The following is a 24,476-nucleotide window of genomic DNA, read 5'->3' as shown; positions in this document are numbered from 1 at the left end:
AGAGACCTTTGTCCTTCCTTTTCCGTTAGCCATTTTAACTCCCCTCAATCCTGCTACGTGGCTCCAGGAGCGCGCATTTACTCATGCTCGCCCTATCATCCTTCCCAGAGGCCAGCAGAGAAGCAAGCAACTCGTGACGCCCCAGTTACAGCCCGGCCGTTCAGAGCGGTACCGCTGCGAGAGACCCAGTCCCGGTGCCGCCACAGGAGAAAGCCGCAGATGCAGCGTTAACAGCACGGACAAGTGCTGTTCAGAAAGGGTCTCCTTCAGTTGAGCGGTTAGAAACCAGCAATTAAAATCATAAACTGACTAGGACGGAGTGGAAAATGTCAGAAGGCCTCAAACACAGGGAGGCTGAGACCCCGTGACATGTCAGTCCCAGTCACACGTGCTCACGTCCACACGCGCGAGCGCGCACCGTGCTCCTACTCCCTCCCGTGAGCCGGGGTCAAGAGGGTTGGGATGTCGCGCTGTGGGCTAGCCGACTCGGAGGCTCGGGGTCCCCCACTGCAAACAGGGAGAGCAGCAGCGACTGCACGATGCTCTGGGGAGGCGCGAACGGGGACACAGGACTTACGCCAACGACACACTGCAAGCTGTACCAGACCTTCGCAGGTTCTCTCACTCCACAGAATGCCACTCGAGAAGGTCTGGAGAAGACAAGGGGCCACGAGAATCCCAAGGGACGAGCACTGCACGCGGAGGGAAGAGCCCGTCAGGGCAGGGCTGGAACAGGAGCCGCTAAGACGCTGTGGGGCTGAGGGAGCACAGGAAAACCGAGCTCTCCCCCGCAGGTGAAACGGGCAGTCGCTGGAAGAGTCTGGCAGGAAAATGACAAGGACCCGAACTATGTTTCTAAAGGATCATTCTATCTGCGATGCTGAGAATGGATCGTAGCAGGCAGGGGACGGTGGAAGCTGGGAGACCAGCTATGCCTGCAGCAACACGGCAACTGAGGCAGGACTGCGGTCCAGACCAGCCAGGAGTCTACCGCACCCATCCAGCCAGCCACAATGACCCGGTGGTACCTGGACCGAGGTGGCAGGGGAGGCCAAGGCAGTTATCTGGATTTCTAATGGACTGACCTGAGTGGGTAAGAAGGTGAGGCATTAACGAGAGCTCTAAGATTGTACTGGAACCGCTGGAAGGGTGTCCTTAATTGCCATGAAGCTTGGGGGGGAAACTGGTCCAGCTCTCTTTCAGGAATTCGGCTTGGTGTCTAAATGTGAGCAGGCACCTGCTCCATAACATACGCTTTTTTTTTTTAACACCCCCCCCCTTTTAAAATATTTTATTTATTTATCTGACAGAGATCACAAGCAGGCAGAGAGGCAGGCAGAGAGAGAGGAGGAAGCAGGTTCCCTGCTGAGCAGAGAGCCTGATGTGGGGCTCGATCCCAGGACCCTGAGATCATGACCTGAGCCGGAGGCAGAGGCTTAACCCACTGAGCCACCCAGGCGCCCTTCGATAACGTACTCTTTCCGGGACCCCCTTCTTGCTTCTCTCCCTGCCACCTTTCCTGTGCTTCCCGGGATCACCTCGCAGATGAACACCGACTCTGAACCCATGGCTCGGGGTCGGCTCTCGGGGGACTCCAAACGAAGACACACAGGACACCTGGAGACACAAGTGCGGGTGAAGGGGGTGTGTGAGGACGACACCATGAGGACCGCCGCGGCCCTGGCACGGAGCACACGCGACCGCACGTGTCGCCCGCAGCCTCCTGCCGTGTACCCAAACAGCGCTTCAGAGAAGCTTCCTCCTCCTGCCTTCCTCAAGCTCCCGTGGCCCCTGCCTGCGTTCTGAACCACTGCTTCTAGTCCCTGGGACCCCGGGCTCCCGTAGTCTTTGAATGAAGACATTTGGGAATTGGGGAAAAATCAGTCACTCAGAGGTGGGCTGTATGGGAAATCGTCGCTGTCCCTGAAAACTGCTTAAGGCGACTCATTTGGCTCCGCTCAGAGTCCTCAGCGAGACGGCCTGCTCGGAGGGGGGCCAAGCCCGTCAGATTCCGGACACGCGGGTGCGGGTGACGCCACAGTGGCGCCCGTGACGCTCGGCCCGGCGCCAACTGCCATCCGGCACCTGCGGCCACGCGGGCGCCTCCTCGACCACGCACCGCCGCCGCCATCCTCACCCCCGCGCCGAGCGCTCCGGCCACCCTCGCAGGCACGCACCAGGATCACTACAGAGATGAGACACCCGGGGCCAGAGGGTCAAGTGACTTGTTCAAGGTCCCATCGAAGGCAAGCGGCGAAGCAAGACTCAGGCCAGGGGCCGCGGCTGTGGCGAACCGGCTCGTGAAACCCCCGATTCTCACCTGTTTTAACGACGAATACCGGGACCTGGGACCTGCAGGAGCCCGCGCACCGCAGGCCGAGCCGCCCTCACCCGAAGTGCGTGTTGCCCCCGAGCCCGCCCCCCACCCCTTTTCCATTGCTCATCTCCACCTGACTCATCGGGGCAGAGTCCCTGCTGTCGCCGTAGTCATAGTGAGAGCCCCCGGCGCTCTGAAGAGGAAAGTGGGTGACATGCGGACCGGAGAGCCGCTGACGACGGACAGAAAGAGCTCAGCGGAAACCCCCCAGGAAAGCCAGACTGACAGCGGCCCGGCGTGCGGCCGCCCGCACCCCCGTGCACACAGATCTGCCCGGCTCGGCCTGAATCCTTCCCATCTCACGCTGTTTCCTGAAGTTTCAAAAGGAGAATCTTTACGGTTAGCAACTCGCAGACCTCACAGCTCCACGGAGAAGACCTTCAGTTCGGTGTTTGTCTCGAGTCCCGGCTCTGTCCCCTATTAGGTGCGCAACCGGGTAAGATCACTCGACCCCTCCGAGTCGTAGCTCCTCAGCCTGTCAGCCGGGCGAACCCTACTCGCCACACAGGACTTTCGCGGGGAGCACGACGCGCGGCGCCTGCCAGCTCGTGTACGCAGCGCCTCCCACACGGCGGGCGCGTGTTCCGTCCTTCCTCTCCCGGAGGTTTCTGGTCCCGGGTGTTATCCATCGTAAGAGACGCTGGTGGTGGGACAGGAGGGGGCGGGCCGGCTGCCGGTCGTCCAGCCGCACACGCCGCGGCGGCAGGACAGACACACACGTCAGCCAGGATGATGGATACAGACGATGCTACGAGCGCGCGGACTTTGGTGGGACGGTGGGTGAGCGCGCGGCGGGGACATCAGGGAAGACTCGGGACTCACCGCTCACTGGACTCCTGCAACAGTGAAGGTCCATTCTTCCACTCCCACGACAGATCCCTTTCAGAAACACACATCCGATGGCACCGGGGCTTGGAAACTCCTACTAAATGCTTACGCGGGCCCCCGGTTCCAACTCCCAAGCACAGCCATGAAGCCCTTCGCCACTGAACCGCAGAAAGTTATTTTATACCAATTTTATACCAAAATTATTTTATACCAACTTATTATATATCAAATTCCTCAGGTACTAAATGCCAAGAGAAGCAGGGATTCGTATCTTAATAGAAATTAATTGAATGCAAATGATTTCCTCTTTACACCGATGTTACATCAGGAACTAAGATTTTTTAGGGGATGGAGGGAAGGTAGACAGTTTAGGAACACAGAGCATTCCAGTGACATGTGCAGAAAAAAACCAAGCACAGCTAAGCACTGGGATAAAAAGGGCACCGGGAGGTAAATGAGGGGCCCAAGAAGGGAGATGGGAAGGGACCAAGATAACGTCACTGACTTTCAAGCTTTGGAGAGTAAAACTCAGGCCGGTGTCAGAGCTAAGGCACACTGGGAGTCAGACTTGCTCCAAGACCGGCCCAGAAAACCCGTGGCACCACTTACTTCCACAGGAAAACGTCTGCTTACTTCCAGAACATGAGCCTAAAACCGAACTCCACACACGCCACCCTTGGGAACGTTGGACAGTGCAGACAGTCCCAGCCGTCACACCACCGAAAAGGGGGAGCTCGTCACAAAGCCAACACCTCGTCGGAAAACAAAGCACCCACGTGACTTGGAGCACACGCACACCGATCCCCCAAACCCTCACATCTGGATCCAGGCCTGACGCTCCCCCGACTTCGTTATTCGAAGGAGACAAGAAGTGCTGCTCTAAGTCAGGTCTGATCACTCACTGGGGACAACGCAGACTTCGCCTACCACTTCTCAGATTTCGGAGCCAGCCTTCCTCAGTCCCATCCCCCCCGGGCAGGAGTGTCAGCCTCTTGGGTCCTGCGTCACCCCGTGTTCAGCCTCTCCTGAGGGGCTGGCTTCAGTTTCGGGTGTGCTCTGTTGTGACATAGCTCCGCCCGCCCCAGGCACCGGGATTCGCAGAGCTGCCTCTCTCGTGTGGCTCTGGCGGATCTACCCGTGTCCCGGGAGGACATCTGCTGAGCGGCGCTGTCCTAGGTTAGGGGCAGGCACACAACCAAAGCCACACAGACCACAAACTTTCTCCCCGGAAGATGGGTCTGAAAATGCAGCCAGCCGGTGCCCGCCGTGCTGACTCCTGCCCGTTACCTTGGCTTCCGTGCTTCCTGGCCCAATTCTCTAGCTTTTCCTTAAACCTCAGGAGCAGCCTTCTGTCTCAGTCATCAACTCCCTGTTCTGCTCAAGCTAGCCTGTTTCTGTTCTTGTTATTAAAGGACCCTAACCGATACCTTTCCAAGTGTTACTCATTCTTCCTGCCATGCTCTCCAAGTCCATCCTTTACAATCCTGCCACGGGACAGGCCTTCCTAAAACAAAGCTCCAAGCATCCACTGGACGTGCGCACTAGGGAATACCTATGAATTCAACTCATTTATTGAGCTCTTATTATGTGCAAGGCACGGCTAGACAAGCCTGAAATACGGGACGCACAAAAGAGACAAGGCTCCCCAATTCTAGTGGTAAATGAGATAATGAACAAGAAAAGAAACGACAAAGGTAACTTCAGGCCGTGCTATAATGAAAATACACAGGGTGCTGTAACTGCCCAGAAACTGGGGGTTTGGAGAGAATGCTTAGGAAATGCCTCGATGTGATATTTTAGCTGAGCGCTAACAGCTGGGTCAAAAAGAAATAATGAGAACATGGTTCTCCGTTAGGTTAAAATACAAAAATTTAAAAGCATAGACGCCACACGTCTGTGAATCTGGTCACAAACTACTATTTAAATTTTCTTTCCCAGGGCGCCTGGGTGGCTCAGTGGGTTAAAGCCTCTGCCTTCGGCTCAGGTCATGGTCTCAGGGTCCTGGGATCGAGCCCCACTTCGGGCTTTCTGCTCAGCAGGGAGCCTGCTTCCCCCTCTCTCTCTGCCTGCCTCTCTGCCTACTTGTGATCTCTGTCTGTCAAATAAATAAATAAAATCTTAAAAAAAACCCCACAAACGATAAATTTTCTTTCCCTTCATCAGTCCCTCGTGACTTCCTGCTTCAGATGCTGCATTTCTGGGACACACCCGAGTGTCCTGCGTCTCCCACTACCGGATCTTGAATGTCTGAGGCCTCATCTACCATTCTCCAGTGCTCCACTCAGCTGAACACTGATCATCCTTCAAAGCTCAGCTCCAGTCCAGTCCCCCCAGTAAGCCTTCTGCCATGGGCTGGACTGTGTCCCCCCCTCTCCACACCCCATCACATGCTGAAGCCCTAACCACCCCCCTTCCCTGGCATGTCAGAATGCAAGAGTATTTAGGGGCGCCTGGGTGGCTCAGTCGGCTAAGCATCTGCCTTTAGCTGGGGTCATGATTTCGGGGTCCTGGGATGGAGCCCCACATTGGGTGCCCTGCTCAGCGGGGAGCCTAATCTTCCCTTTCCCTCTGCCCCTCTCCCCCACTCATGCACAGGCATGCGCTGTCTCTATGTCAAATAAAATCTTAAAAAAAAGAAAAAAGAATACAAACATATTTAGACAGAATCTTTAAAGGCATCATCGCTTTTAATGAGGACTTTAGGGTGTGCCTGAATCTGACTGGGGTCCCTACCACAGGAGAGGAGGACAGCAGCACACAGAGGGCCAAGCACAGGACGACAGGGAAGATGGTCCTCTGTGAGCCACGACAGGCTGCAGAAGCCAACCCGGCCCATGCCGGGCCCTGGATAGGCTCCCGGGAGCGAATACGCTTCTGGTAAGCCCGCGGTCTGGGGCGCCGCTCTGGCCGCCTGGCTAGCCAAGAGATGTTGCGGGACCCCTTCAGTTAGCAGCGAGCCAGCACCTTCCAACGCTGGTGCCGCGGCCCTCCCGTGCCGTGGGAATCTGCGGTTTGACCGCAGCGGAGCTGTCGACTGCGCGAGGACTGAGAGTCTCCTTAAGGTCTCCTGACACTCCTCACAACGTCCCCCGCGGCATCTTGCACAATACGTACTCGCGGACGTTTCCGTCGTCTGATGATCCGGCTGAATGCAGGGTGGAGATGAGGCCTTCCACTTGTTTCTCCTCAAGTAGCGCTGGCCCCATCCCGGCCTTTTCGAGCACTACACTCATTTTCCATTACTTCCTGGATAAAATCCAAACTCCACAGACTGGCGTACCCGCCTCTTCACAGTCTGGTCATGGCATCTTTCCGCCCTCCGTGGACGCTCCTTGCCGTCTACCCCACGAGCCCGTACACCACGTCCAGCACCTGCCATGCCTCTCTTACCTTCCTCTGGCCAACCTCTACAGGAAGAGCCGGCTCGAAGGTCACTGTCCCTGCAAAGCTCTCCCTGTGGCGCCCCCAGCCAATGGCTCAGTCCTAGGTGCACCACCACAGTACTCCCGCCACCGGTCTGCAGGAATGGCACAACTGTTTTGAGGGACCTGCTTTTCCGTCGACCTCCCTCGTGACAGCCCTCGAAAGGAAGCGCGCTCACTTTCCCCTGTGTGTCCCCGGTGCTTGGCGCGGGCCTGCAAGTATCTGCTGGGTCAGCAGAGAAAGGAGTAGCTCCCGGTTCAAGCCCTGCCCCTGCTCACCTTCCCCGCCGCGGCGTCTGTGAGGGAGCTCGGCGGCAGCTCTGCCTTCTGCAGGGGCTCCTGGGGCGGCAGGTCTGCGGGACGGCGACGCCCACGTCTGCATCTCTGCTTCCACGTCTCCTGGCCCGCAGGGGCCCACTGAGCACGGCCAGCCCAGCCAACGCCACAGGCCCAGGGCAGCACTGGGCCCGCTTCCCTCACGCGTACCCCACATCTGCTGTCCTCACACATTCCTTATTTGGTCAGGTGTGGTGCCAGCCACCAGCTCCCCCAAACCGGAAACCTCTTTCCTCTCTAGCCCATCAGCACAGCCTGGCAAACCTCGCCTGTGAACCAGCTCCCCTCATCCGTGCTGGGTCTGGGGACAACCCGAAGTCCCTTCCGTCACCTCCTGCTCACCCCGAGACTCCCAAGAACGCTCTCTGGTTACACACGCAGCATCGCTGGCCGCGAACACTGCTAGGTTCCCTGAAGTCTGGGCTGATCTCCTCCCCACGTTCCGGAGCCCGTGCTACGTGAGCGAATGACTAAGCACACCAACACCCCACATCTCCACCTTCTTTCTAGCACCGGATCCGGGAGGGCTTAAATTTGGAAGTAATGACAATCAGACACTGGAGGGGACGAGCAGAAAGGATTTAAGAGTGACTGTCAATGAGCGGCCCCAGGTCGGTGAGCCCGCTGTGCCCCGCGAGCCCGGCGCGCAGGCGGCCGGCTGATGGCTCCCGGCGCTCATTGTGAGCACTGCTGCACTACGGTGACCCGCCGATGCCCTCGGATGCCCGCGGCGCGCAGCGCGCCCGGCCGCCGCACGGAGGGACCCCGGGATGCTGCACCGAGCGGGGGCGGATGGACCTCTGCGCCCCCGGCCCGCCCTGTGGCGACCCGAGGGACAGCCGGTCTCCGAAAACACCCGGCGTCCACGTGCTGCTCCAGCGGCATTCTCCAAGCACGCAGCCCCAGGCTGGCGGTGCGGCGCGACCGGGGCGCAGCGCTGGGGCCGAGGGGCTTCCCCGGGCCGCGATCCTTCACAGCCGCTGAAGCTGTTCGAGAAGAGCGGTCCGGGCGGCCAGCGGCCCACGAAACCCCCCGGGGCTCCCGCCGTCGGAGGTCCCTGCGCGGGGTGCCCAGAACCGCTGGTCCCCACCCACGCCCTCCCCAGCGCCCGCGGCCGCAGACTCCCAGTGGGGAGCCGGCCACAGCCCCGCACCGAGGCCCGCGGCCAGCGGCGGGGAGTCCGGGCGCTGGGGCCTCCAGGGGTTCCGCAGGGAAAGGGGCGCGCTGCGGGGCCACGCGTCCGGCAAGGGGCCGGCGGGGAGGCGGGCGGGGGCGGGGCCCGTGAAGTCAACTTGGGCTGCGGCCGGGTTTCGCCTGCGGCTGCGGGTAGGGACCGAGGGGCGACGGGGAGCAGGCGGCGGCAGGTGCGGGGTCCCCGCTGCCCCACAGCTTCCGCACACCCCACCCCGTCGCCGGCGCGCCCCCACGCCCGCAGCGGACTGGAGCACGCGCCCCCGGCCGGAAGGCGTCCCTACCGCCCGGCGCACAAGCTCGCGCCGAGGTCGCGGCGTCCCGCCCAGGGGGGCACCTGGCCGGGCGAGGGAAGACCAGCCGGGGACGGAGCGTGCGCACTGGCGAGGGCGAGGCCAAGTGCGGGCAAGGAGCATGCGCAGTATGAAGGCACAATCGGCTACGTGGGAGCCTGGGGCATGCTCGGTGAGAGCCCGGACCCCGCGCACGCGCAGAAGCGCTCGGAGCCCGCAACCCGCTGGTGGAGAGAAAAAAGAGGAGAGAAATCACCTCAGAGTTACGTCAGGAAAGGCCGCGTTTTGCGAGGAGGCTGTGGCCTCCCACGGGGCCCCGCAGTTCTCCTAGGGCGAGGGGCGTGACAGTTACTCACCGGTCTCCAGCCCCGAGGCAGACGCCGGGCCCCTTTCCGCTCACACTCGGCTCGCGCGCGCCGCAGCCGCCGCTGCCGCTGTGATTCCATCCATCTTGAATTTGACGTCATCCCACACCAGGGATGAGGTCATCGCAGGCAGCGCTCGTCACGTGCGCGGCGCCGTGATTGGGCGCCGGCCGTCCGGGGGGCGGGGCGAGGGCGGGGCGCCGGGGCGAGGGCGGGGCGCCGCGCCGGGGGCGGGCGAGGGCGGGCCTGACGGGAGCGCCGTCGGCGTCCGCGTCCTTCCGCGCCCCGCGCGCGCCTTCCGCCTGGCGTCCGCGTGCGCCCGCGTCCTCCGCGCGCCCGCCCCCGCCGCCGCCGCCGCCCCGCGCCGTCGCAGCGCCCCCTGGCCCGCGGCCTCGGTGGTCAGCGGGGCTCGCGTCTCCTGCGGGGGTGCGCGGGGCGGCTCGGCGCGGTGGTCCGACCCTCCCGGTCCGCGCTACCCGGCGGCGCCCCCGCACGCCCCTCGGGGATCAGCCCTCTGGCGCGGGGCGTCGGTGCGGGGCGCTCGCGGGCCTTCCCCGGGGGTGCACGGGGTGCGGGTCTGAGAGACCTGATCTCCCGCGCCCACATGGCCTCCCGCCGCAGGGGCCGTCCTGGAAGGACCCGGAGAGCGGGCGGCGGGGACGGGGCTCGCGGTCCGTCGTGCGCGGACGGTCGGGGCGGCGGCCGGGTCAGCGCGCGGCCCCACGCAGCCTGCGCCTTCTGTCGCCGGCACCGCCCTCTCCGATGTTCCTTCTCGTCCGGTGGCTCCCAGGCCGCGCGCGCTTGCGAGCACCACAGACCCACTTCGGCCCAAAGCGTGCGGGGACACGCGACACGGTCACGCTGCCGGCGCTCACCGCGGACCGGCTGCGCCTGGCCCCGCCGTGTGTCCCCGCCATGTGTCCCCCCACCCCCCGAGCCCGTGCGCAGGGCACTGCCAGGCCGAGCAGGCTGCCTTCCACAGGACAGATTGTAATCGGGGTGAATGCTTTTCAAATGTCCATTAATTTTTTAGTGTCATTTTTAAATTTGTCTTTCATATTTTTAAGATTTTATTTTTAAGTAGTAAAGCTAGAACCCCCAACCCTGGGATGGAGAGTCACGGGCTGTACTCCGCCTGCCAGGCACCCCCAGTTTGATTTCCTAAACGAGTTTATGCACATGACCCTGGCTGAAATCATTGATGACACGTTTGGGGAGCGTGTGCAACAAATCATCTCGCGTTAGGTTGATAAAAGCTAACACGTTCCGGTATAATAGCTTTATTGCCAACTGTTTCACTGACTTATTTAAGAGAACTCTGAATTTCAGAGCAAGAACCTGGCACCTGGGAATTTTCTCTTAGTGTCGTTGCACTTCCAGGAAGTGTGTTTCTGTATTGCACTGGATGGTGGTAAAGCAGAAAAGGGGCTTTGTACTCAAAAGAAGGCAGAAGGCAAGGATGACTGGGAGTCTTTCCCAGGGCCAGGCGTTTTGGGGTCCCCTGGGATTCGTCTGGGCCAGCGCACACCCTTATCCCCATTTCGTGGCTGGGAAACCAGTTCCAGCTGCGAGGCAAGAGCCAGAGCTAGAAGCCAGGTTCTTTCAGTACCAAATGCCAGAAGCCATCCCTCCCAGCGTACCTTCCTTTCTAGGTGGCTCGGGAAGACACATGTTGGTGTCTCCAAGCCATGTCATCAGGCCTTTGCCCTCGATGCATCACTGCCCCGGACCCACCCACAGACCCAGCAGGAACCGCAGCCTTTCAGCTGACCTCCTGGGTTTGTGGTCTCTACCAATTCCTCCTTCAGACCCGCTGGTTTCACCGATGCCTCCATCTCTCACAGTCTCTACCTGTTGTCCGACCTTCCGCTCTCCGCCTCCTTGGCTGGCTCCTCTGCCCACCTCCGGCCTCCCACGTTGGGTCTCCTGAGGCTCCGAACGGGGCCCTGTAGTTACACTAAGGCCCTGCAGTCCCATCCGTCCCGGGGATGGCAGTCCGTGTGGCCCAGCCCGGAACTTGGGCACCACTTCTGCTCCCTCCTCAGGCCCAGGGTGCAGCCTGTCACCAAATCAGGGCTCTCTGCCTCCTGAACGCTTCTGTCATGCCGTAACCACTTTCCCCAACGGCTTCCCGACGTTTCCCTTCTAATCTACCCCTCCCTTTGCAATCCAAGTGACCTTTTTAAAAAGCGAAAGATCCCACGTCGCTCCCGTGCTCAGGTTTTTGACGGCTCTCGGTTGCTCTAAGGCTGGCATTCAGACTCCATGTATGGGACCCGACCCAGCAGACTGATGCCCCCCCCGCCCCTTTAGTCCCCTCTCTGCCCCCCAGGGCTCCCCCCAAACAAGTCACGCTCTGTCTCTTGCCTCTGTCTTGTGTGTTGCCCTCTCCCCCTTCCACAGCACTGCCACCATCACAGACCAGACCCCTGCCTCTGACCTTGATCAGTTCATCCCAGAGGCTAGGTTACTGCCCCCTGGGGGGGGGTGCTGAGGGACGGGCGGGGATTCCCCCACCTCCTCCCTCCCCTCATCAGTGTCATTCTGGGTTTGGTGCTCCTCACATAGCTTGTGCTACCACTTGGGAATACTCTCTTGGATTTGCCTGCCAGGACCCTACCAGCCCGCAGCGAGCTCTTCATGACTGCCCGCCCAGAGCCTAGCATGGTGCCTGACCTGCAGAGGGTGTGCAACCTTTTTTTTTTTTTTTTTCTGTCCTACCTTAAGCTTGTTGACCCTTCCCTGTCCTTGTCCTGCTGCCTGGCCTGCCACCCATCCTGCCAGAAACTTGCTGGTTGTTTTAGACCCTGTCTCGTCAGTTTCTGCATTCGGCCATCACCGAGTCTGTCCCCTGTGCCTCTTAAGTGCTCCCTCAGTCTGTCCTCACCTGCCCTCCTGCTGCTGCTCCTGCCCTCCAGGATTTCCGGCCAGTCCCTGTGGCCACTGCACCAGCATCTTGTGTGAGATGGGCTCCCTCCCTTCCCAGGCCGGTCCGTTTTAGTCCCATGTTTCTCAAGGCAGAGCTGATGGGTGCAGCCCCGTGTGGGCCTCCAGAGCGGTCCAGAGAGGGCTTCCCTCCGTTCCTCTACTCGGTCTACTGCCCCAGGTACTTCCGGGGATGCCTTTTTCCTGCTCCGTCTGCCAGCAGATCCCATTTCTGCTCTAAGAGCCGGCCCTCTGCCTCTGTGATCCAGCTGTCCCACTGTGGCTCCTAGTTAGCCGTTACTGGCTGCTTCCAGGCCAGCTTCCTGTGGGCTCTTGTGACGCAGAGACCGTGTTGATGAACCTTTGTGTTCCCAGAAGTTTGGGGCCCGTGGCTAAGGCTGCACCCTGGGCCATCAGCTCCCCATGGCCAGAAACTGTTCGAGGGGTGTCTGCTTCTGTGGCGTTAGTAATTAGTAAGACTCTAACTTGGTCTCTCTGCGTTTCTGGGACCAGGTAAACACAGCCCTTTCGTAAACTGGGGGAGGGAGGTCTGTATTGGTTTAAAAGCATGAGGCTGTACCTGTTCAGAGGTGGGACGTTTCAATCGGCTGTGATCCTGCTAATCCCCCGTTTCATTTTGAGCCGGCCCCTAGACGTCCCGATTGGATTCAGCTGCGGGTTGAGTAGTTGTCCCTTTAAAAAATTAGGTTGGAGCGCAGAGGGATGTATTCCTTTCCTATTGCGGCTGTAACAAATGACCACAACCTTGGTGGCTCAAAACAGTAGACATTCAGCGTTGCAGGGCTCTAGAGGACACAAGTCCCCAGTTGGTAGCACCGGGCCCTGGTCACAGGGCCGTGCTCCTTTCCTTGCCTCTTCCAGCTTCTGGTGGCTACTGATACTACTGAGTGTGGCTACATCCCTCAACCCTCCCCTCGCTGCTTCTGCGGTCACGTGGCCTTCTCTGTGTGTCACATCTCCGTCTTACAAGGACACTCACGATGGCGTGCAGGGTCTGCTCGGGTAATCCAGAATGAACTCCCCATCTCAGGGTCATTAACTTAATCACAACTGCAAAGACCCTTTTTCCAGAGAAGCTCGAGTGACAGGTTCCGGCGATTAGGACCTGAACTGGTATCTTTGCAGAGACCTTTGCCGATCCTCGGTATGTGTTGGCAACAGGGGAAGGTCTTTGAAAAGCCCATGGCAAGGAGAATGGGACTGGGAAGCGCTGAGGGGTCAGATGGCTGTGCCAATGGTTTATGACAGCCCCTGGCCTGCAGACACCGCGTCCAAGGCTCAAGCAGGCTCGGGACTGGAGTGGGCCGTGGCTATCTTGTCAACAGGGTGGAAATCGGGCCCAGTTAAGTGTCCGACCCACTGGGTGCTCACAGTTGAGATCACGAAATGGGGAGTTTCTCCCCAGCTAGAACCCTCAGTTGGCTGCCTGCTTGCCTTTCCCAGAAGGGCCTGACGGCCTCCTCCTCTCTCTCCTCGCCACGCTGGTCCTTGAAGACCAAGGACATGGAGGTCCGCCGGTTCAGCAGACAGCTGTCACTGATAGGGACTGGACTGCATCAACACGTTCACCCGTTTCTGGCAACCCTTTGCCTTACGCAAGATTGGAGGAGGACTCTGGGTGTGTGTGCACGTGCGTGTGTAACGGCAGTAGACCTCCTGGGCACTTGACGGTGAGCCGCGTACAATGAGAAAGCAGATTTAGTTAGATGGGGTTTCTTATGTGCTGTTCCACAAATTGCCATCAGAAAAGGAGGGGAGGAATACAGGTGCTTTAAAATCTGCGCCATGGGGTTCTTTTGGTAGATAAGGCTGGATCTCGACCCCCAGAGCCTCACACTGGGGCGAAGCAGCACAGCTTCCTCTGAGCTCGTGTCCGCCCTCCGCTGTGATCCAATCTGTGCCGCCACCCTGGTCTCCAGGAAGGATACATGCCTCCACCCTGGGAAAGTGAGCCTCCTACGGCCAGGAGGTGCAGGAAGGGGTTCGGATCCAGGTCTGACAGCAAAGTCCAGGACCTTTCAAGCAAGCCCCTCTGAAAGTACTCCGGGTGTTTCAGGTGGAACTCATCCGCCCTTTGTCCTCTTTTTCTCCTCATGGGAAGGGGTGAATCCGGGGCCCGGGGCTTCTGTTAGATGAGCTGGTGGGGAGGGGAGAAGGTGTGGGCAGATGGGGACATGCTAGCAGGAGGCAGAAGGCAGAGGGATGGACACCCCGTGGCTTGTGATCGATGAGCTCTGTACTCTGTAAAGAGTGAGGGTGCTTGGGGTGTGGATGGGGTCCAGCTCTCAGGGAGCCCTCCTGTTCTCTGCCCATCAGCATTATGATGAACGTGCCTGTCATGGCCCAGGCTTTGGCACTGCAAAGATGAATGCTAGACGGTCCCCGCCCTCGAGGAACTGGCATCCTCTCTGGGGAAACAGACAGGAACCATCAACCCAAGTGGTAAATGCCACAGGACTCGTGCGTGCTCAGGATCGTGATGCGATGCGGTTCTGCCTCTCCAGGAACCCAGACGTGGGGCGGGCCCGAGGCTAGCGGTGGCCATGCCAGCCTCTGTCCTCCTGGTGCCCTGGACATGAGCCCTTGGGACCAAGCAGTCAACCCCTTTCCCGTACGCGGGCCACATAGCAAAGGGACCCAGCTTTACCCCTGACATTGACTGCGCCGATTCTGGAACAGGTAAGAGGGAGCTGACCGTCATTCTGGGTTTCTAGACGGAGACCTTGCGTTGTGAGAGCGAACCCTGAATTCACCGAGGGCGTCAGGCCGGGCAGCCCTTTCCAGACAGTAGCTGGTTCAGGGTGTCTACCAACAAAATGGCGTTGCTTCTTACCAGGACCTTCAAGACAGCTGAGCACAAAAAAAAAGACTGGAGATGTACTTGGGTTTCTTTTGTGTGTTTCTGTTTTGTTTTTTTAAATCTTGGAGACGGTAGAGCTTTACCCCTTCTCTTTTGGAAAGAGCCAGCCTTGTTGACCCTGGTCCAGAACATGAATCACTCCACTAAAAAAGAAATAGGAACGTGCATTTACACTTGATCCGAGAAGCACTTACTGCGCTAAAATCGTCTCCAGGACGCGTTTGGGTCCTTGGCGTGTTTGGCGCTTTCAGAAATCTGACACGTTGAAACGTCTCAGTAAATATTTCCCCCCAGATCTACGTTAAATATCGATTTTAGAACTAGGCTTGATGAAACGCTCTAGAACTAGAAGTTCGCTTGTGAAGCAGTCTCATAAAAACTGGGTCAAGTGCTTTAATCTGTTTTCTCCATTAGAGAGCAGCCCCCGCCCCGCCCCCACCCCTGTCCCAACCTTAAATGTGACTCAGTTGATTTGGTTCATTGTCTGGTTCCCTGATATCTGCGAAATTGCTACTTGTAAAAACAGATGCCCTGTTCCTTTTAAGTGTTCTTTCTAAGGTAGGCAGATTATTGTCAGGGTTCTAGGACTCGGAAAATGGAGGGTGGTGATGACCAGTGACCAAGAGCCATCATGATGTCATCGGAGCTTTTGCCAAGTCTGCCTGTTTAACCCATCTGACTTATCACTGGCTCTAATAAGCCTAGGATTTTTCAAATATTGCCTGAAAATCTTCCCCAGGATTTTGACTTATAAAAACCAATGAACTTGGAGCGCCTGCGTGGCTCAGTAGGTTAAGCCTCTGCCTTTGGCTCAGGTCATGATCTCAGGGTCCTGGGATCGAGCCCCGAGTCGGGCTCTCTGCTCAGCGGGGAGCCTGCTTCCCCCGCTCTCTGCCTGCCTCTCTGCCTGCTTGTGATGTCTGCCTGTCTGTGTCAAATAAATAAATAAAACTTTTAAAAAAAAATCAATGAACTTTAGAAGATAACTGTATTGTCAGCAGGGTAATAAGTATTCTAAAATTAAACGTGGTGCTCTTTCTCCTGAAGTTAGCTCCCCGGAATTCTGTATTAAAAGGAAGGAGGAAAGGGGGGAGCATGGCTGGCTCAGAGCACGCAACCCTTGGGGCTCAGGGTTGTGAGTTCAAACCCCACATCAGGAGCTGAGATGGTTCAAAAATAAAAAATCTTGGGGCACCTGGGTGGCTCAGTGGGTTAAAGCCTTTGCTCAGGTCATGATCTCAGGGTTCTGGGATCAAGCCCCGCATTGGGCTCTCTGCTTGGTGGGGAGCCTGCGTCTCCCTCTCTCTCTGCCTGCCTCTCTGCCTACTTGTGGTCTCTGTCTGTCGAATAAATAAATAAAATCCTTAAAAATAAAATAAAATTAAAACATAAAATATCTTAAAATAAAAGGAAGCAGGAAAGGGATGGTCACGTGCGCACTGAGGGCACGTACCCATGAGCTGTATCTTTCCACGATGTCCTGCTTTATTCAGTTATAAAGCAAAATTAATCATAATTATGAAGCAGGTTCAGGATTCCAAACTCAGTGACAATTGACCCTGTGATTAACCTTGGCTTCTTACACAGAAACTAGGGCTGGATTCTGAAGTTAAGAAAGATCAACAGAGAAAGTGCCATGGGTGGCGGCAAGTGAGAACGTGGGCCGTCACGGTTTTACTGGGCACGACCAGTCCGGCGGAGAGACAGCCACAAAAACGCACTTGGTGTTTATTTTTCTGCATTCTTTAAAAGTGGGCATCGGGAGGCAGAATGCTGGGTGCTGCGAGCAGGATGGCGGGCCTTGTGCGCCCCAGGTTCAAGGACTGTCAGCTCTTCCACTTAGTGATGGGGTGACCCCGGCCACGTTGCATCACCTCCGGAACCTGCAGGCTCCTGCCGGTACCGAGCGCCTCATGAATTCCCACAGTGCAGGTCCCACGTGGGGCGCGAGTGAGGGGAAGGCCAAGGGCTTGGCCCTAGCCGACACGGAGCAGCATCGGACCAGACCTGGAAGGGATCGTGATTTCTGCCCCGTACTTCAATAACCGCTTTGTGATCGAAAGCCGTTCCAGAGAGAAATGATCAGGTCAAAACCACAAGATGCACAGGAAAAGCCACAGGCAGTCTGGGAAGATGCTCTGGGGCGAGACTGAGTCTGGGCTGCGTTATCATGCAGATGAACAGAAAAGGTCAGTCCCAGAATGAAGACAGAATCCCTCACGTGGTACGACCTCTGGCAGAGAGAACTTGCTCGCCAATCTCGTAAACTCTCACTTGAACATAATCGTGGGAGGATGAACATGGGTGCAGAGAGACGTGAAGAAATTCTGTATAGGTCTATCATAGTTTCAAAATAGGGTGTTGGGAAAGGCTGGTAATTAAGGAGATGCCTAATGTGGGCAAGACGGAAAGTCTCTAAACGTGTTCTGAGCAAAGCCGTGTTAGGGAGCTAATCGCAGGATCGGGAGGGGAGGCTGGTGGCGTGGGCCAGTGGTGACCAGAGCCGGGCGGCCCCGCTGGAGGGGCGTCGTGGGGTGGGCTTGGCAGCCGGGGATTAGATCGGAGAAGCCCCTGGGAAATGCTCCTCGAACGCTTCGCTGAGTTGCCCTTGACGCTGGGTCGCCAAACATCTCCACGCTGTGCGCGGTCGTACCGAATTACGGCAATTATAACATCGACCAGGGGAGAAACACAGACTTCTGGATAACCAGGAAATTCTAAAGTAACTTTTGGGGTTGTGCAGTGTACTAGTGACCCAGATGTTTTTACAGGGAAGAATGAAGGGTCTCCGGGTGCGTGGGCCCAGCCTCCCATCAGGCTCTGTGAGGGCAGCGTCCACTTACTCTGGAGAGGCCGGCTGGGGGACTCGAGTCCATCTTTCAACGGCCAGCTTGGGGGTTGCTCTGTAGCTGGGGTCAGGGACGCATGAACCCCTGGCTCCGGGCTCTCAAACGGGTCAGGCTCGGCTACTCACCACTGACAAAACCCAAAGGGAGAGGAACATGAGTGGCCCCCAAAAAAGAAAGGGATTTATTTCAGCAAGGCCAGCGCCGGGAAGATGGTAGATGGGTGTCTCAAAGCCAGTCTCCAAACTACCGAAAATGCTTCCAGGTTTATGGAAGGAAAAGTGGGACAGAGGTGGGTGGGTCCTGGCAGGTGGGCAGTGAAGGTCAAAGCCATCATTGTCTTGGGGTCAATCCCGGGAGGGCCTCCCGGGGGCTCAGGGCAGCCCTTATCGCTGGAGGGGGTAGTTCCTGTTCCCATCAGAGGATGCTTTGCCCTCGGGGTCTTCCGCCTGAGCCCAGAGACCCACTGGAAAGAAGAACTCATCTAGAAAGTTTGAGGTCAGAATGGAGGCAGCCAAGCCCTCTGACAGTTTCTCTGGCCATTTTCATGGAGAAGCTCCACGCACCCATCTCCACTCTGCGGAGGCCAGCCCTCGCCTCTGTCACCGGCCTCGTTTCTCAATTCCAAGCCAGCAGGCGGGCGGGTAGTCCAGTAGCTGGACTTAGTCCAGTCTAAGCTGCTCTTAGTCCAGAAGAATCAGATGGACTTGAGACACGTTAACTGGAGAGAATCAGCTTTGGTTTGGGGCATGCGGGGCAGCCACTCAGACACAGATGTTCCAAAGACTGTCGGGCAACGGGAGGCCAGTAGTGACGTGGGAAACAAAGTCAAAAGGACGCAGGAAATCTCCTTGCTGCTTATAGTCCATCGACGCGTCCTTGAAACAGGCAGAGTGACCTTCCTCTAGAACCCAGCTGCCTGGATGTTACGACTTGGCTAAGAGCAAAAGGCAGTCTCCGCCCAACCCCCAGGATCCTGTAAGTCGACTTTAACATGTAAAAATTCCTTTGGAAACCTCCTCTATCTCTACTCTCCCAAGATACATGTTGGCATCATCCCCCAGGCATATGACCCACCAATATACCTCTGAAGGGTCGCTTGACTAATTATAGTAGTAAATGACCTTTTCCCAGCAACAGCTGGCCCCCTTGGGGTCCTAGAAACCTTGCTTCCTAAGTTTCTTAGAGACCTGCACCATCCCTAATCCTCTCCCAACTTAAAAGTATATAATGGGCCACTCCTTGTGACCCCGGTGCAGCTTTCTGCCCATCGGTCCTGTCCCTGTGCTTAAATAAAACCAACTTTTTCACCGAAGATGTCTCAAGAATTCTTTCTTGGTGGTTGGCTCCGAACCGTAACGTCTTTCCTCCATCAGTAGGATGTCCTGAGCTCCAAAGGGAGGTAAAGGGGAGGAAGGTCATCCCCCGGCTGGTGCCAGGAGGTGTTTGGGAAAACAAAGGTCACTCTGTCATGCAGATCAGTTCCTGAGGCAGAAAGGAGTCTCCGGTAATGGCTCCCTCCGGGGTGCGGACTCTCCTTTCCAATGTAAATCTGGGCGGTTGAGCGGGAGGTGACGCGCTTTTCCTGGGTTTTGATTGCTTTCAACTAAAAATAAGCTTCAGGCCTCAGGCCAAAGAGGGCCCATTTTGGGGCGGCCTGCGCTGGGCCCCGACACACTCCTGCCACTCAAGAGAACTGCCGGGAAGGGGCGAGCAGGGGGGCCAGTGAGCAGTCAGAGCAGCAGGACTGCCGTGGGCGCGGGGACCGCAGGTATCCGCCGGGGGATTCTAGGACTAGCATTCCGTGGATTGGGATGATCCACGGTGAGGACCACTGTGGCCTGACGCCTTCTTGAGCACAGCCCCACTCCCCGCCTTGCCTTTCGTCTAACCACAGCCCCGTCCATTCTGGGGCACCCCCAGCTCCTCCCCCAAGTCTCCTCTATCCCGAGCCTGCAGGCTTCAGAAGCCACAGAGCAGGTCTGAGGAGGGGGTTGTGGCGAGACCTTCTCTTCTAGCACCACCTGGACACGCTTCTGTCCGCGAGTCCCCTCAGTAAGCCGCTTCTTGTCAACCTGGACTCGGTGGTTGGCCTTTTTCTTGGGTCTCCCGCTCCTTTGTCCTTGGAGGTCCTTTTGTGTCGCCTTCCTTTTGTGGGTCAGAGAGGGAGGGAGGAGCCAGGTGTCCCTGAGGCCGGCTGTTCCCTCCAGTCCCCACTCCCCACCCAGCAGGCAGCTTTGTCTCCGGTGGGAAGGGAGCCGGGATATGACACAGACACTGAGGAGCCCTTGTTCAGCCCCAGCCCCGGCCACGCGCGGTCCGGGTGGCAGGCAGCCGCTCCCCTGCAAGTGGGATTCCGGGAGATGCTCTTTGGGGGACGCGATGCTTAGGAACGGAGGGCGGTCTTGCGAGCAGAGGGCGGCCTTGCGAAGGCCTGAGCTTGCTGGGAAGTCAGGGACCTGTGCGCGTGCACCGGCATCTAGGGAGGGCCCTGGTCTGAAGCCAGGTGCCGTCAGAGAACGAGATGCCCGAGCTGAGCCCGCAAAAGGGGACGGCCAGTGCCGGCCGGCGACCAGGACGACGGGATTGAGGGCCGTGTGCGAGGCGGCCGGGCAGGAAGGAGGCAGGGTCCTGGACCTTGGGGTGTGGAGCCAGCTCTCAAGGGATGGAGAATAATCTCCAGGCCATCAGCCACTGGCGGAGGGGACCAGGGCCAGTGTGAGAGTTCAACAAAGTGCAGCTATCCAGCAAAGCTACGTCACAATGGGCACGGCCCGGTCCAGCTGGGGTGGGGGAGGGTCGGTGTTGCCAGGCAACCCGTGAGGGGGCCTGCCTCCCCATCCCCATGCTGGGCTCGGCTGTCACAGTCTTGAGCTGCGGGTACAGCCTGCACGGGACGGCCTGGTGGCCTAAGCTCACGTCCTCCTGGGTAACCCTGCCAAGACTTTGGGAGGCCGTCGCAGCAGGGGAGCTGTCTGCTGGGGAAGCCGAGGTGGGGAAGTGCCTGCGAGCCAACAGTCCTGAGCAAGAAGCCTTGGAGCAGAATGTAAAGAGGGAGCGCAGGTCGTCAGTGGGCGCTGGGGACCTCCCCGTGCCCTGGAATCGCTCAGGCCCCAGTGGGACGTACTGGGCAGGGCTGACCGCAGCTCAGGCCTTTCTCTAGGCTCCCCTCCCCCTCCCCTAAGCCTCCAGGCAGGGCCTTTGCCGCCAGGTAGAGCTAACTGCCGCTAGGTAACCGCACATCTCCCCTCCGCTCATCTCATTCTACCGGGGATGCCCTCTCCCACTAATGCTTAGCTGGCCCCTCCTCTTTCTTCAAACGCAGCCTGGGCGTCACCTCCTCTGGGGAGCCCTCCCTGACCTCTGCAGACAGAGCTATGGAGTTTTCCCCGCACATTCCTGGAACAGCCCTCACCGTGCCACGGCGCTTCCTGCCGGCAGACCCAGTTTTGCAACGTGCCTGAGCTAGGAGGGGCTTTGTGGCAAGTGGCCACATGGGGGAGGAAGAACAAGGAGGGGGAGAGGAAGATGGGGAGGGCAGCATGGGTGTGCATTCTGCCTGGGAGATGGTCACAGGCCGCGGCTGCAGGCAGGGCCAGGAGGAGCGGGCTGCGTGGTCAGAGACGGGGAGCAGGGCTGGGGTCTGGCTGCAGAGACTGGGCAGCCCAAGGTGGGTGGGACCAGACGGGGGGGGGGGGGGGGGAGATCTGTCGGGGCCTGAAGGCTGGGCTGGGGCAGGGAATGGCCGGGAGCGGACAGGAAGGGCTGAGCCCATTTCATGGTGCCGTGTGGTGTCTGGCACACAGGAGGTGCTCACTGCTGTCTCCCCGACCAACCTGGCTCACTTTCCAGTCCTCGCCGCGTGCTGGACATCAGACGGCCTCATCAGGGATTATCCTGGAGGCTCCTGCGGAAACCAGAGCAGCCGAGAGAGGCTGCTTCAGACACAGAGGCTCAGAAGCCGGGCCCAGACGGTGCAGAGGCCTGTTTCCCCGAGGTCTCAGGTCACCAGAGGGCTCTGTTCCCACTGCCCTGCTTGCAGGCAGCTTTCTCAGGTCCCCTGACAGGCGGGCCCCAGCTCGGTCCTGGGGGAACAGCTTAGCGCCCCCGGGGACACAGAACTCCCAGGAACAGGTTTGAGCCCTGAGGTGTGTTGAATTGTGTCCCCAAAATAAGTCTATTTTTTTTTTAAGATGTTATTTATTTATTTGAGAGAGAGCTTGAGATCCTGAGCAGGGAGAGAGGGGGAGGGAAAAGCAGACTCCCACTGAGCCAGAAGCCCGAAGCAAGACTCCATCCCAGGACCCTGAAATCGGGACCTGAGCCAGGCGTCCGCCCAAAATAGACTGACTTCCTAACCCTCTCAACTTGTCAACGGGACCTGGCTCGGAAATGGGCTCTTTGCGGATGCGATCAAGTCACGATGGGGTCACCCTAGCGTAGGGAGGGCACACAGTCCAGTGACTAGTGTCCCTGGGAGGGGACAACACAGAGACACAGGGCGAGAGGGCCACGAGATGACCGGGGCAGAGGCTGCCGTGAGGTCTCGACAAACCAGGGAAAGCCGGCATCAGCGGCAGACGCTGGAAGCTGAGAAGGACGCAGAGGATTCTTCCTCGAGTCTTCCGGGGCAGCGCGGTCCAGCTGGGCCCTTGGTTCTGGACTTCTGGCTTCCAGATCTGTAAGAACACGTGTCTGTGGCTCTAAGCAGCCTGGCTGGTGGCCGTGATCTTCCCGTGATCACGTATGTGAAGACCTTGTTCCTGAGTAAGGTCCCAGTCCTGGGCATCTGGCTTTTGCATTCTAGGACCCACGAAAGATAAAGTGGGAGATAAGGGCTCGGTCTTCACCCCACTGTGATCTCCTCCAACTGTTGGCCACATCGGGTGATGGGGGGCTGTTTGCCCTGCGCCTCGCCACGCTTTCCCCCTGCTGGCCCAGCTCCAGCTCTGGCTTGAACTTGTCCTGAGCTCTGTTCTCCTCAAAGCCTCCCACCTTTTCTCCATATCAGGGTGGCTTACCGCACTCTTCTCCCTGTCCCCAGGAGGGAGAGGACATGACTTGAGCTTCTGTTTATTTCTTGTGAGCAGCAGAACTGGCTGGCGTCTCCGCGGTTATCGGTCCCTGCTCTGGGTGGACAGGACAGCCGGTCTCAACATCACTCTTCGGACACACTCCCCAGTGCCGGTTACACAAGCTACCCACGCCCGCGGGCGACCCAGGGATCGACGAAACTCAGAGTCTTTGTGAAGGAAAAATAGCCAAAGTCACGTGAGTAAGGAAGTGGGGGTCATTTTAAAATCTCACATGGATGCCACGTTATAAGAAAAATTATAAATATAGTCTATTTGGATTCTCCAGAGAGTGCGGAGAAACAACCCACAGGATGTGTGTGTGTGTGTGTGTGTGTGTGTACATACACATATCCACATGCATTTATATGAGGGAGGCAGAGAGACACATACTTGTTTCAAGGAATTATCTTATACAGTGGTGGGTACTGGCAAGTCCAAACTCCTTAGGTTGGGCCAGCAGGCAGGGGACCCAGGGAAGAGTTGCAATTTGAACCTAACGTCTCTTTGGGCAGAATTCATTCTTTCTTCCTTGGGAGAAGTCAGTCTGTTTTTTAAAGGCTTTCACCTGATAGAACAAGGCCCACCCCTATTACAGAGGGCATTCCGCTTGGCTCCAAGTCCACTGATTACATGTTAATGGCATCTCAGCCGTGCCTTTACAGAAACATCTACAGCAACGTTTGACCAGAAGCAGGGTGCCATGCAAAATTTATATGCGATACATCATGTGGAAAATCAACTATCACATGTAGCTAATCTAGTTTTTAATTCACTTTTTTAAAAAATGGGGTTTTTTAAGCCTCCCAATTAAAACAATGCGAAAATGAGACTCAGTGGGCCTCGTCATTAAAGATAATCGTGCACCAGTTTCTCAGACTTTAAGAACTGCCCCAGGAGCTCGCCAGCCTTTGACTCAAAAGTTGTAACTCTGTCAAGGGCACGCTCACATCTTCGGTCCCATTTGTGTCCAAATGACGGGGTCCATCTACATTATTCAGGCCTTCTCCATCTGTCTTAGCCCTTTTCCTTATTCTTTCCCTGATGACGATAAAAATAAAACAGAATGAATGATAATGTTGTGGTTTTAAGCACAGCAGTGACCTAAAATGCCTCCATGTTAATGACACAGCGGGCGCTGGACATGTCTGTCTTTGAGCCGAGTGGCCAGTGGACCCGAAACAGGAAATGCCTGTGCTGTTGACCCCAGGGGTCTGGGTCCTTCCTGCATGTGGGGCGGACTGGCCCATGCCTTGTGGGATGTTGAGCAACATCCTGGCCCTGGACTCAATGTCAGTAGAAAACGCCCCCTAATTCTGACAACTGAAACTGTCCCCAGACCTTGCCCAGAGTGCCCTGGCCGGAGCGGGGAGGCGTCCCCCCAGCACACGTAGCCTATGAGTACATAGATCACCTATGAAGCTCAGGCCCAGTGCATCAGGCATGGGCGGCCCTGCCAGGCTGCAGAAGGTGCAGGGGGAACCTGGAGCTCACGACAGGGCTGATGCTAGGAGGTCACACAGACTGGGCACGAGGACAAGACAGCCAGAGTGGCAGAAGGTAGCAGATGCAGCGAATGTGGGTGGGAGCCCAGGAGCCCCCGGCAGCTTGCTTTCTGCTGGGAGCCTATGGGCGGTTCCAGAGCCCCGCTGCAGTCCATTCTGGCTCCAGTCCTGTCCCTCTGTCCAGTGCCTAGGGGTGACCTTGTCACATGGCCCCGGTTTCCCTCGTGGCTGAAAGGACTTGGATAAGCCCGGCTCAAATCCGGCCACCCCACCCCGAGGGCCCAGCACCAGGCCTGTTCCCGCTTCTAGAGGATTCTAAATGTGCCGGCAGCACGGTCACCGCCCCTTCTCTTCCACCCAGGAGAGCTTGCAGACACAGAATTGGAGAGGCTGTACTGAGCCTTCCCTACGGGGTGTCAAAGAGAAGCACTCACC

The 24,476-nt window shown here is 57.9% G+C and overlaps 1 protein-coding gene across 1 annotated transcript in view; it reads right to left on the bottom strand.

Annotated features, from left to right (window-relative positions):
• ZBTB21 (zinc finger and BTB domain containing 21) overlaps positions 1–8,903 on the bottom strand; it is a 14,045-nt gene extending 5,142 nt beyond the window's left edge. The window contains exon 1 of the mRNA XM_032865289.1: positions 8,804–8,903. The gene's annotated coding sequence lies outside the window, so the exon portion shown is untranslated. The remainder of the gene's footprint in view (positions 1–8,803) is intronic.
• Between the last annotated feature and the right edge of the window lie 15,573 nt (positions 8,904–24,476).

Source organism: Lontra canadensis, unplaced genomic scaffold, assembly GCF_010015895.1.
Source record: "Lontra canadensis isolate GAN:19392208 unplaced genomic scaffold, GSC_riverotter_1.0 scaffold29, whole genome shotgun sequence".
Taxonomy (NCBI): domain Eukaryota; kingdom Metazoa; phylum Chordata; class Mammalia; order Carnivora; family Mustelidae; genus Lontra; species Lontra canadensis.
This window is presented reverse-complemented; position numbering and strand designations above follow the sequence as displayed.